This window comes from Protobothrops mucrosquamatus, unplaced genomic scaffold (genome assembly GCF_001527695.2).
Source record: "Protobothrops mucrosquamatus isolate PMUCROS unplaced genomic scaffold, P.Mucros_1.0 scaffold_294, whole genome shotgun sequence".
Lineage (NCBI taxonomy): Eukaryota > Metazoa > Chordata > Lepidosauria > Squamata > Viperidae > Protobothrops > Protobothrops mucrosquamatus.
This window is the reverse complement of record NW_015386370.1, coordinates 232,886-246,500: the sequence shown is the minus strand read 5'-3', so window position 1 is coordinate 246,500 and position 13,615 is coordinate 232,886. Positions and strand designations below refer to the sequence as shown.

The window sequence follows — 13,615 nt, the reverse complement described above, 5'->3', positions numbered from 1 at the left end:
TTTCAAGATGGATGCCTTCTCGTTGTGGTTTTTGTCCTTTGAAATGGGCTTCCTTTTAAAATCTGGATGGCTCCCTTCTCAATGGCATTCTGGAGGCCTTAAATACCTGCCTCTCCTCCTCCTAGGCTTGGGCTAGAATGGATGGAGTTCTTGCTAAGTGTATGATTTCTGCTTTATGTGTTGTCTGGATTTGCCATCAGTTTACTGGTTCATGTAGATAGTTATTTTTATATTATATTGTGAGCCACCCAGAAGCAGCCCAATCCAACCTTTCCCAAGGGGGTGCCTGGCTGCGCTTACCTCCTCCTCAAGGCTGCTGCTGATTGGCTCACTATCCTTGGCCAAGTTGCTCATGGTGTGTGGGTCAGAGGAAGGCCTACTCCCTCTTCCTGCAAGGAGACCCGGCTTTGTAACCAAAGCATCCTCAGCGATAGGATGGGAGAACGATGACGAAAGGGCAGTAGGGCTGCCCGTGGCCATGTGCTAAAACAAGACTTCCCTCAGACCCTTCCTCCCTCTCATATCCTTCCTTCCTTCCTTCCTTCCTTCCTTCCTTCCTTCCTTCCTTCCTTCCTTCCTTCCTTCCTTCCTTCCTTCCTTCCTTCCCCTTCTCATCTCTTTCCTTCCTCCGTGCTCAGGAAGGGGTGATGGGAAGGGGAGAGATTGCCAGCGCTACTGGTGTCCATGCTACCACCAGCCGTCACTATCCTGGGTGGGCGGGGCCAATCCCGGTGAAAGGGAAGCCTCGTGGCTGCAAGGCTAGGTCAGCAAGCGGGCCATGGAGCTGCTGGTGGGAGGGAGTGACGGCGCTGATCTACAACTTGGATGCATCCATCAAAGCCAGAATGCGCTCAGCCTTAGAGCCACGGGACAGCCCTGGAACCAATGAGGAGCCACCCCGCCGCCTTTGCCCTGCCCCTATGCACAAGAGACGGCCAGCACCGGTATCCTGGTTGAAGTCACCCTGCGGGGCAAGACAGCTAGCAGGGATGCCGGACTTTGCTTGCGCACGTGCCCAGGGGACGGGGCGGGGGCGCCCGTCACTACTTCCAGGTCTGCTCCATGGATCTAAGGCTGAGCACGTTCTGGCTTTGATGGCTGGCACTAGGTTGTAGATCAGCACCCGGTTGGCCTGGGCTGGGCTGAGGTGCCGCGGGCCGGTCCTTTGCTGTTTCCAGAGCAGGTCCCCGGGCCAGACAGAACCACATGGCAGGCTGGATCCAGCCCACGGGCCTTTTGTTTGACATGTCTGAACTAGAGCCATAAGTTGTTGTTGTTAGTTGCGAAATCGTGTCCGACCCATCACGACCCCATGGACAACGTTCCTCCAGACCTTCCTGTCTTCTACCATCTTTTGGAGTCCATTTAAGCTCATGCCTACTGCTTCAGTGACTCCATCCAGCCACCTCATTCTCTGCCGTCCCTTTCTTCTATTGCCCTCAATCTTTCCCAGCACTAGGCTCTTCTCCAGTGAGTCCTTCCTTCTCGTTAGGTGGCCAAAGTACTTGAGTTTCAACTTCAGGATCTGGCCTTCTAAAGAGCAGTCAGAGTTGATCTCCTCTAGGACTGACCGGTTTGATCGCCTTGCAGTCCAGGGGACTCGCAGAAGTCTTCTCCAGCACCATAGTTCAAAGGCCTCAATTCTTTGTCGCTCAGCCTTTCTTATGGTCCAACTTTCACATCCATACATTGCAACTGGAAAAACCATGGCCTTGACTATACACATTTTTGTTGGCAAGGTGATGTCTCTGCTTTTTAGTATGCTGTCTAGATTTGCCATAGCTTTCCTCCCCAGGAACAAGCGTCTTTTAATTTCTTGGCTGCAGTCCCCATCTGCAGTGATCTTGGAGCCCAGGAAAATAAAATCTGTCACTACCTCCATTTCTTCCCCATCTATTTGCCAGGAATTGAGAGGGCCGGATGCCATGATCTTGGTTTTCTTAATGTTGAGTTTCAAGCCAACTTTTGCATTCTCCTTCTTCACCCACATCAAGAGGCTCTTTAGTTCCTCTTCACTTTCTGCATTAGAGTAGTATCATCTGCATATCTTAGGTTGTTGATATTTCTCCCGGCAATCTTAATTCCAACTTTTGATTCATCTAGCCCTGCCTTTCTCATGATGTGCTCTGCATATAAGTTAAATAGGCAGGGCGACAGAATACAGCCTTGCCGGACTCCTGGTCTTGTTTTTACTGACTGTATAGAGCTTCTCCATCTTTGGCTACAGAGGTCAATTTGATTTCCGTGTTGACCGTCTGGTGACGTCCATGTGTAAAGCTGTCTCTTGGGTTGTTGGAAAAGAGTGTTTGCTATGACCATCGTATTCTCTTGACAAAATTCTATCAGCCTGTGCCCTGCTTCATTTTGTACTCCAAGGCCAAACTTGCCTGTTATTCCGGTTATCTTTTGGCTTCCTACTTTAGCATTCCAATCCCCCATGATGATAAGGACATCATTTTCCTTTATTATGTCTTCAAGATAAATACACCACATTTCTTCTGTCCTATTCCAAGTAGATGGACTATTCCAAGATAGGACTCTGTGCCTATCATGAGCTGTGGTGGCGCAGTGGTTAGAATGCAGTATTGTTTGAGGCTCACCGGTTCAAGGTTGACTCAGCCTTCCATCCTTCCAAGGTCGGTAAAATGAGGACCCAGATTGTTGGGGACAATATGCTGACTCTGTAAACTGCCTAGAGAGGGCTGCAAAGCACTGTGAAGCGGTATATTAGTCTAGGTGCTATTACTATCACCATAATTATATTCTAGTTTGTCAGTACCAGTATCCTTGGACTGCAGTATCCAGAATTGAGACATGTTTTTCATCCAAAGTCTGATGAAAGCAAGCTCAGTGATAGAGTTTCTTTATATAAAGTGGACACTTTTTCAATGAAGCCATAAAATATGTCCTACAATTTATTAGGTGGAAGTAGTCTATGTGACATAAGTATAGATTTAATATCTTTATTTTCATTAGAGGATATATTGCATATATATTTTACATACTATCCGAGAACTGAAATGGTTGCAATTTCTGACCCTGCTTCCTACTAGGAATTCAGAGCCAGCATCTGGCAATTATTGTCTATAGATAAGAACCCAGATTTTCTGGCTTTTTTCTGAGTTTCTGTGCTTTGAAACACAGAAGATTGTAGTTCATGAGGTAGAATGTGAACATATTTTTGACATTTGTTCTATTCAGTCTTTTTCTTCCCAGCTCTATTCTTTGTACAATTCAGAGCTGCTCAAGATCCAGCGGGGTTAGAAATGTGCCATTGATTTCCTCCCCTTCCACCGCCACATCATTGCATCTCTCCTGCTGTTCCTGTAATAAAAACCCTCCCTCCTTCAGCTTTGTAACTAATTTCTAACAAATTGTAATCATCCTTGCCTCCTTTTAAATTTTCTAAATTTTTAATTTTTATGTTCTGTTTTTTTATTTTAAAATTTTACTGTACACCTTCAACCCCCCCCCCCCAAGGAAAATAGGTGGTCAAAATGTAAAAAAATAAATAAATGCATAAAATAACAAATAGTATATAAAATGGGTAATATACAGTAGAATCTATTAGTAGAATAGAATTTATTAAATACTACAAATCTAGCTATATTATCCTGGGCTGTTTGGTGACCTGAAATATTAAAAAATACTGTTGGGAACTGTAGAACTCTGTTGGTCAATATATAGTAAATATGAGCATTGTGTACTTTATCTTGAGAATAACAAAAGAATGAAAAAACATTTCACATGCAAGTTCTCCCCAGAAAAAAAGTTAATATATTCTGTGACTAGTTCAACATAAAGATTTTCATCAGGTTCATTTTAAATAATATGGGTGTTTCTTAACTATTCTCTGCTATAATTTCTCTATTTGTTTTAGAATATTCATGATGTCCATCATAATTACATTATTAACTGACTATTATAATAACATGGTATATGTGATTGGCTTAATTCATTTTATTTTGCAATTAGTAGCTGCACTTTATGTATGCAGATCTTGTACTGTGTAGTGCCTGCTCACCCACCTGACTGTGCTTAGCTGCCTGTGTGCCCTCCTGTCCCTGGTGGCAACCACTCCAGGCCCAACTGTGCTTGTATTGTGCTGCTTCAGCCAATTCTATATCCTCCAGCCACTGGCAACAGCCACTCCTGGCCTGGCTGCTTTTTCTGGACTGCAATGGCTGCTTGCACACCTGCCACCCTCCAGAGCACCTATCTCCACATCTGGCCATGCTGTGCCACAGCAGCCACTTACCTGCCTGCCAGCCTGCTTAGAAGCTGCCTGGAAGTCACAATTTCCTGCTGACTTCCCCATTGATTTTGCGTATTGGAAGTTGACAAATAGTTGCACGGAAATCCTCACATAACAGTTTGTGATCTTTGATTAACCACAGGAGTGAGAATTAACAGGATTCCCACAGCTAAGTGATGTGGTCACGTGATGTCATGCTTTACGACAGCATTGCTAAGTGACAGAAACGCTGGTCCTGATTATCATTGTTAACCGAGTACTACCTGTACAGATTTATATTTGCTGAATACCTCCCACAAAAGACTCTTTATGGTGTGGTGATCCCTGCTCAATGCTCTTAGAGGGATGATATAATGAAACTACCCTCTCAGACTGTTTATGTCTCTATGATGACTGATCATGTCCTTTTCTACTGTCAGTATTATAGAGATATTTGTACAGTGCTTATTTTTCTACTTTTGACAGAAATGCAGTTGCTAAAATCAATTTGTACTTTTTTCTTCTAGGGTTCCTTTATAACAAATTATATTGGAAAGTTTGTGTAGCAGTGTGAATCCATCGGGCATTGTAGATATAAATTTCCCACAATTTAACTTATGATATCAAATCAAATGCAGATTTAAAATAGATGAAACTGCATGAACTAGGTTTAGTCTCATATATTTCTCTACTAAATATTGTAAAACAAATGCATGATGAATGGGAGAATCTAGAATCCATACTAGATAGGCAACTGTTATTATTCATATATAAGTTGCATGATCCCTCACATCCTGGACATAAATTATTTCAACTTCTTCCCTCAAGATGACGCTATAGGGCAGGGCTTTTCAACCTTTTCACCCATTGTACCACTTTTAGGATATGCCAACATCCGAGTACCACCAGTCGCCTAGCAAGGTGTCAAAAACTTGATGACCAAAAAAAAAAAAAAAAAAGGAAAAAAGTGATAAAAGTACAGGTAGTCCTCGACTTACAACAGTTCGCTTAGTGACTGTTTGAAGTTACAATGGCACTGAAAAAAGTGCCCCTCAAGCCACAGCCGAGCAAGACACCTGCCTGCCTGCCCGGCGGCGCTCTTCCTCCTGTCCGAGGTTTTCATTGTTGTGAGCATTTCTGTTGAGGATTGGCAGCCGGGGGGGGGGATGTTTGGTTTTTATTCCCCCCGTCTGCTGGGTGGTTGCAGCAGGTTTTGGTCACATGACCCTGGGACACTGTGACCGTCATAAATATGAATCGGTTGCCAAGCATCTGAATGTAAATCACAAGACCCTGGAGATGCTGCAACATTCCAGCTGATCGGCGCTTCTTCTGGGCTCAGCAGAAGCACTAGGATCAGCGCCGAACTCCAGCTGGAGCCTGGCGCTGATCCTGGTGCTTCCGCTGAGCCGACAGCCCCGAAGAAGCGCTGATCCTGATGCTTCCGCTGAGCCCTGACAGCCCTGCAGCTCCAGCCATCTCTCGCTCAGGCCTGTGCGGTGCTGCCACCGGTTCGGCTCATTCCCCTCCCCTGCTACTTTTCTAGGATGGTCGCGTACCACCTGCCAGGTGTCAATGTACCACAGGTGGTACCCGTACCACTGGTTGAAAAGCCTTGCTATAGGGCATTGTACATTAGAACGACTAGACATAAGGACAGCTTTTTCCCCATGCTGACACTCTGCTTAACAACTAATTCTTACAACACTGTCAAAATACTTAGTAAAGATGTATTACTATGATACTCATCTTTCCTATTACCTAGCCTTATCTTCTTATGACTATAACTTTGCTGCTTGTATCTTACAATTTATATTGTTTTTTTGTACCCTAGTATGATTTATGTTGTTTGCTTATCTAGTATTCTATGACTATCACTAAGTGTTGCATCTTATGATTTATGATGAAGTGTTATATTTATTATGAATGTATTTTCATGTTGTACATGATCATGACTATCACTATTACTTGTATGTACACTGAGAGCTTATGCACCGGAAACAAATTCCTTGTGTGTCTAACCACACTTGGCCAATAAACAATTCTATGTAAAAATTCAGTTTAGTTCACAAGGCATCTTGCAGAAACAATCCCATTAGTGTGAGGAGTGAGCTGGGTTGAATTCTCTATCATTGTTTATATAAATTCCCTGGTGGTCTACCAGAACATGCCTGATTTCCCCCCACTAAAGTTAGCACATAGATATATCTCCATACTACTTAATGCAGATGATGCAGTCCTTCTGTCCCAGACTCCCATTAGGTTAAAATGTGAATTAAGATAATTTCCCATTCATGTCACAGGTGATGAATTAACAAATTATGAAAAGACAAAAATATTGGTATTTGCTAAGTGTCCAGAACCCATACATGGTAATTAAATGGACATAAAATTGAACAAGCTAAAATTTTCCAATACCTCAGAATTGCCTCCTGGGTCTCAGGGAAGAGAAATGCACATATGAATTATGTAGTTCAGAATGCTGAAAAATCAGTCTCGCAATTTATTATTTTTTTACAGAACAAGAGATGTCTTGTTTACTCTGGCCTTCCTAAAGTTATTTACAGCTCAAGCATGTCAATAACTTGTATGGTGCATAACATGGCCCAGATGACAACTATTCAAAATTAGAAATTGTGCAATCCAAATTATTAAGAAATGTGCTCTAGATCAGGGCTTTTCAACCGGTGGTACACGTACCACCAGTGGTACGCGAGCACCCGGCTGGTGGTACACGTAGGACGGGTTGAAAAAAAATGTAAAAAAATGTAAAAAAAAGTGTAAAAGTGGATGAGGTGAAGCGGCAGCAGCGCCGCACAGGCTTGTGGCAAAGTCAGCTGGAACTGCACGTTGCCTGGGTCCTACTGAGAGCCCAGGATCAAAGCGCGCAGCTCGAGCTGATTGGGGCGGCAGGCAGCCTCACACAGTCTTCAATGGAGATTCCGCTGGAGCTGCGCGACGCATTGCCTGGGTCCCCCCCACCCCCACCCAGATGCCCTCACCTCCCCCAAGTGTTTTTTTACTCATCTGCTTTCAGCAGCATTCCTTTTCTCTTGTCCTTCTCAGCCTTTGCCATGTGTTTGTGAGGCAAAAAAAAAGTTTCATGAATTCATGGAACTTTTTTTTCTTTTTTACCCACAAACACGTGGCGAAGGCAGAGAAGCAAAAGGAGAAAGGGAGTGCAGCTGAAAGCAGGTGAGTAAAAAAATGCTTGGGGGAGGCGAGGGCATCTGGGTGGGGGCGCCAACCTTACCCTGCATGGTGGCAGGAGGGTTAACAGCGGGCGTGGGGGGGCAGGAGGAGCTGCGCAAAGCAGGCAGAGGGGAAGCCGGGCAGATTGTGGGTGCCAGCAAACGAGCGAGAATGGGCAGGGATGCAAATCGGTGTGTGCTCAGAAACGCCGATCTCGTGCTCCTGCCCATCTCGCTTGCTTTCTGCTTGCTTTCTATCTATCAACAGCTTTTGACGCCTTTCCGTGTCTTCTGAAGTTTGTTTCTGCAAGCGAGATGAGCAGGGCGGGAAGAGGTGTGTGCTCAGAAACGCCGACCTTGTGCTGCCGCCCATTTCACTTGCTTGCAGAAACAAAATTCAGAAGACACGGAAAGGAGTCAAAAGCTATTGATAGATAGATAGAAAGCAAGCAGAAAGCAAGCAAGTGAGCTGGGCAGGAGCACGATATTGGCGTTTCTGAGCACATGCCGATTCACGCCCCTGCCCATTCTCGCTCGCTTGCATGGGTCCTGACCGACCTTCACTGGACGGGAGCGGGGAGGGCATAAAAGAGCCCAGAGGAGGCAATTGGAGTTTGGCCGTCGCTGCCGCCACCGCCGCTGTTGCTGAGCCAGACGAGTGCTGCGGTTCCTGCCCGCTGCTTCTCCTTGGCTACTTCCCCCGAAAAGGAGCGGCAGTCGCGCTCGGCACAGCCAGGAGCCCAGCACAGCTGCTGTTCTTCCACAGGGGGAGGAGAGCACAGGCAGCGGAGAGCACACGGGGAAAGAGCCGCGGCTGCCGGACTCCCTCTGGTGCGTTGTGTGTGGCCACAGCCCGAGAAAAGCAGCGAGCGGGGAAGAGGCTCATTCATTGCTGCAGGCTCTCCTCCCCCTGTGGAAGAACAGCGGCTGTACTGGACTTCTGGCTGCGCCGAGCGCGGCCGCCACTTTTCGGAGGAAGCAGCGGGCAGGAACCGCAGCAGCCATCTGGCTCAGCAACAGCGGTGGTGGCGGCAGCGGGAGGGAAGGCGAGGATCTCTCACTTTGCAAGCAGCAGCAGCAGCTGCAGCCTGCGCTGCCCGGCTCGCCAAAGGTGTCCGCCTGCCAGCCCCGGTAGCTTTTTTAATGTTCAGGGAGGCGCTCCAAAAAGTTTTTTTTTTTCTCCCACACACACGCGTGCTCACACGGAGAGTCACACGAGGCTGGGTGGGGTTTGCAAAGGAGGGGGAGGGGGAGGAGGAGAGGGGGGGAGAAAGGAAAAGAAAAAAGAAAAGAAAAGATCCAACTCCGAGAAGAGAAGGCGGGGGATGATGAGGCAGCGCGGCTTCCCGAGGCTGCAAAGTTAGCAGTGGGATTTTCCTGGTGACGTCACACCACCAACCTCGCCGGCTGCGGTGCTCACGGCCGCCCACTGGAGGTGCGAGGTGGATCGACCTGGGCACGGTTGTGGGGCCCGATCACCTCTTCCTTCCCAACCCCCTATACTTCTCCTTTGCAGCTCCAACCGCTGGGGCTTTTGCGGAACGACCAGCCAACCTTGGCTTTCCCAGACCCCTTTTAGGGTCGCAAAGCGAGGCTTGGAGACTAGAGGCGGGAAGGGATAAAGTGCACTATCGCCCCGGGCACAGTTGTGGGGCCCAATCATCTCTTCCCCCCCTTTGCAGCTCCGACCGCTGGAGCTTTTGCGGGATGGCCAGCCAGCCTCTTAAGGTCGCAAAGTGACTGGCAGTGGCGGCAGCGGCGGCCAAACTCCAATTGCCTCCTCCGGGCTCTTTTATGCCCTCCCCGCTCCTGTCCGGTGAAGGTCGGTCAGGATCCCTGCAAGTGAGCGAGAATGGGCAGGGGCGCGAATCAGCGTGTGCTCAGAAACACCGATCTCGTACTCCTGCTCAGCTCACTTGCTTGCTTTCTGCTTGCTTTCTATCTATCTATCAACAGCTTTTGACGCCTTTCCGTGTCTTCTGAATTTTGTTTCTCTGCTGCTTGGGACAATCTACTCCCTTGTTTGAATCTGCTTAATTGTAATTTCCTTGATTAGCTACAGTTTTCAAGCAGTTATAATCTCTCTTAATCTCGATCTACTGTATTTGATTTCTCCAGAGTTTCTTATTTCTTCCTGTCAGTTGTAATATGTTAAACATCAAGATCCTTGGCCCCCAAATTTTAATTACCTTACTTTTCATAGCAAATTTCTGCCAATTTTAATCAAAGGGAGGGGTCCTTAGCGCTCTCTGAGGTTTGTTGCAAAGAAACAAAGACCTCTAAAATCACTCCTCCCTATACTGACAGGGAAACCACTACTAGAATATAAATTAACAGCAAACCCCATTCCCTACTAGCAAGAAAAAGATACATTTCGGTCTGGAGAAGATGGATAGATTATATTCAAAATAAATATGGGACTAAAAAGCTTCATTTGGGTCATGAGTAAATTTTAGAGTATTGTTATTATTAATAGTTTATTTTAATGGAATTTTTGTCAGTTTTAATTACATGATATTATTATTATTTTTAATATTAGTATTGTATTGTTTAATATTTAGGTTATGAATAGGTCTATTATTGTGTTTAATTTTAATTTGTTTAAATTTATGTTAAAGGGGAGTTAAAGCGCATTATGGACTTGGTTATTTAAATAGTTGGTTAATGTTAGATAGATTTTGATTATTATATTTGTAACCCTGTGTTCAGCTCTGGGAAGTGGGGGAGGGGGAGGGAGGGGTTTTGGGGTAGGTATGGGGGTTTATATTGTAATTTCTATAAAACTTTTAATAAAAAAAACAAAACAAAGATTTTCTATACTTTACTTACAGTTAAGACATGTTACTCAGCATTAGAAAGAAAAACATGCAGCTCCAATTATTTAATGGTCTGCAGAATTGATCAATATAGATAAGCTATGGATGATCGTAACTAATTATGTCCTCCATTCATTTAAAGGGTTATTATACAAATGTATCTATGTACTGTATGCATGTAGCTGAATATTTGCCCTGTTTTTGTTCCTTTTTTCTTTTATAATGTTATGTATTCTTATTGGGGGGGGTTGTATTTAGTTAGGGAACAGTAAAAAGAAATTCTAAATTGCTGAATTCCTTGTGACAAGGAAGTGTTTTAAGGCATGAACCATCTTACATCTTATGATCACTTGAAGGTACAATTTGAGCATTTACAGAGACTTTTAAAGGAGCATATTAGATTGCTAATATGTCTAGATTGATGCCATATTACTTATTATATGTAACATGTGGGTGTTATTGTACACTTCAGCTATAACAAAGTCTTGTGGTACTTTAAAGATTCAAAAATTGATTAAAGCGTAGGCTGGACTATATTACTATGCCGCATTATATGCACTACATTAGCCGCCTTGATGCTCCACCCTAATGGAAGGGAACGTTCCTATATTCCACAGGACAATATTCCATGCATCTGAGGAAGATTTCATTGCACAACTGCTGTAGCAAGGATGTAGGTTAAAGTCTAAAGAGCTTTTTTTTATATTTCAGTGTGCAATTATTTATTTTTATTATTTTTAAAAAATTTGTACCCAGAAGAGTGCTTTCCTTTTTGTGAACTGGTGTTTCATTATAGTATAATGCTAAGCACAGAACCAACTAAGGATGAGGCAACATCTAATTTTGGAAGGGCTTCTTAAACCAGTGAAAGTGAACAATACAATCTCTCAATTCCTGGGAAGTCAGAAGCAAAATTGGCATGCCAAAAAGATAAAACAGTTTCCCTACCAAACATGAAGGAATTATGTGCTGCTAGAAATACAACTAAAAGACTGAAAAAGTCCCATAGACGCATAAGAGAAGTTCCAGACTGGAGGCTACAAATACTCTATATCTCAGAGAATTTTTACTCAACTACTCAGAAAGAAGCCAAATTACTACTAGCCTATATTAATCTTGAGTAGTCTTGCAGCCCTTCTCTGGGCTTGCCTAAGCTCCACTCTCCTTACCCTTGGACTGAGTGGAGTAGGCAGCTGAGGAGTAGAGGAGATCTGTTGCCTATCAGCACCACTGCCAGTCAGCAGCGATCCGCCCCTGCAGGCAGGCAGCTCTCTGTCTGGTTGACCACCTCCCCCAATGCCTGAGGGGCCCAGGACAGCATAAAATTAAGCTTCCCTATCTGCTTGGAGCAGGCTGCTGAAAATGTCTGCAGCTTTCAGATATGGTTTCGTTTCAGACCCAGCCTAGGTGAAAAAACGCTGTCAGCTCCAGTTGCTTCATTGACAAGTTTAAAGTTGTGGTTAAATGCTTGACTAAGAAGTTGAAAAAACAAACTGGAAGAAAACGTAGGGGCCCATTGGAAACACTCCTTGCATTTCCCCACTGCCTAGAGAACAAGCTACAAGTTGCCTCGGGAAAGAAAAAGTGGAAATTTAAAGGGACACAAACCTTCACAGGCTGCTGGGACATAAATGGCTTCGAAGATTGCTTTTGCCTTGTTTTGAGGACTGTTTTTGGCTTGCCCTAGCCCTGAAGATTCTCCCTTCAGACCTGCCTTGCCTTGGACCCTGTCCTGTTTTGCTGGACGTCGAGTGGAGCAAGCAGGACGAGAGGAAGTTGCTGTTACCAGAGACTGGCTAACATCGCTCTAAGCAGGCTGCTGTTACTAGAGACTGACTACCATTGCTCTAGGCAAGTCGCTGTTACTAGAGACTGACTAACATTGTCTTAGGCAAGTTGCTGTTATCAGAGACTGACTACCATTGTCTTACGTAAGCTGCTGTTACTAGGGACTGACTACCATCGTTGTACACCGGCTGCTGTTACCAGGAACTGACTACCATTGTCCCCTGTAAGTTTTTACTGCCTGAGATTGACTATCATCATTCCACTCTAGTTTGTCAACGTCGTCAGAGTGGAATGCCAGAGGTTCGGAAACCTGCTTATGGGATCAGCTGTTTTTGCGCTCTGCTCATGGATGAAGCAATCACGGTCCTGGAAAGGAGCCAGAGAGGCCACTTCGCGGCTTCGAGAGAAAGACGGCTGTTTAGCTGGAATTCAGGTCCAGCAACTCTTCTGCTTCCAGAATGTGGCCATTCCAGAGCACCAGCTAAAAGAACTGAACTTGATAACAGACAGTGCTTTGTAGGCATATAGGGTTGCTTTGGATGTCACTGTGTGCCCGTGATGTATTCAGCGGCTGACCTCCATGCCCTGCGAGAGTCCCCTCTCTCGCAGGTTTGGCCCACAGCATTAACGAGGGCCCACCTCTATGAGGGATTTTTTTAATCAAGAGAGGTGGTCAAAACGCAACCTAAGGGGATTTTTAATTAAATTTTTAGTCCGGGTTTTAGGGGGTTCCAGGGAGAGGGGTGGGCAATCTGAAATTAGGGTGGTGGGCGAGGATGATCACCCACCGGGGAATTCTCCCAGGCTGGCTGAAGGCCTCGGCGAGGTGGGCGTAGGTCCTGGAATTGGGGAGGGGGGGAGGGTTTGCCTAATAGAGGGCAATTCCATCAAGACTGTGTATGGGAGGGGTAGATATGGCGGGAGCAGAGGGCCATATCACGCTAGGGGAGGGCGCACCCGCTTTTTACGAGCTGTGGCGCGCTCCGGCCCCCATGGCTCTTCTTGCAACCTAGGGGGTTTAGGATCTCAGGGCCTGGGCTTCCGGCTGATGCTGTGTAACGCCAGGTCCATGGTTAATAAAGCCCCCCTCATTTATGATTTGGTATTGGAGAGGGAGGTGGACCTGGCGGGTATTACGGAGACCTGGCTGGGCCAAGAGGGGGGGTGCCCCTCGTTGAAATGTGCCCGCCAGGTTACCGTGCATTTCACCAGCCGAGAGCCCAGGGTCGGGGTGGGGGGGTGGCGGTTATTATTAAGGAAGGCCTGGACCCAAGAGACCACTGTGCCACAGACTGCCGGTTGTGAATCCCTAGGTGTGAAGTGGGGTCATGGGAGGCAGCAGGGCGTGCTGATTGTATACCTGGCTCCCCGCTATGTATCAGCAGCCCTACATTCACCCAGATCAAAATGGATTTCTACCGGGACGACAGATAAAAAATAATATGAGGATAATAATGAACACTCTAGAATTTTATGAAGCCCATCCTGAAAGACAAGCTACACTGGTTTTTCTTGATGCCCAGAAGGCATTTGATAATTTGAATTGGAAGTTTATTAAAACACAATTGCACTATATGGATTTTGGG

General features: G+C 45.7%; 1 protein-coding gene across 1 annotated transcript in view; it reads left to right on the top strand.

The window, feature by feature from the left end:
* Positions 1 to 13,615, top strand: part of RABGAP1L (RAB GTPase activating protein 1 like) — a 213,847-nt gene that overhangs the window by 27,651 nt on the left and 172,581 nt on the right. The window lies entirely within an intron of this gene.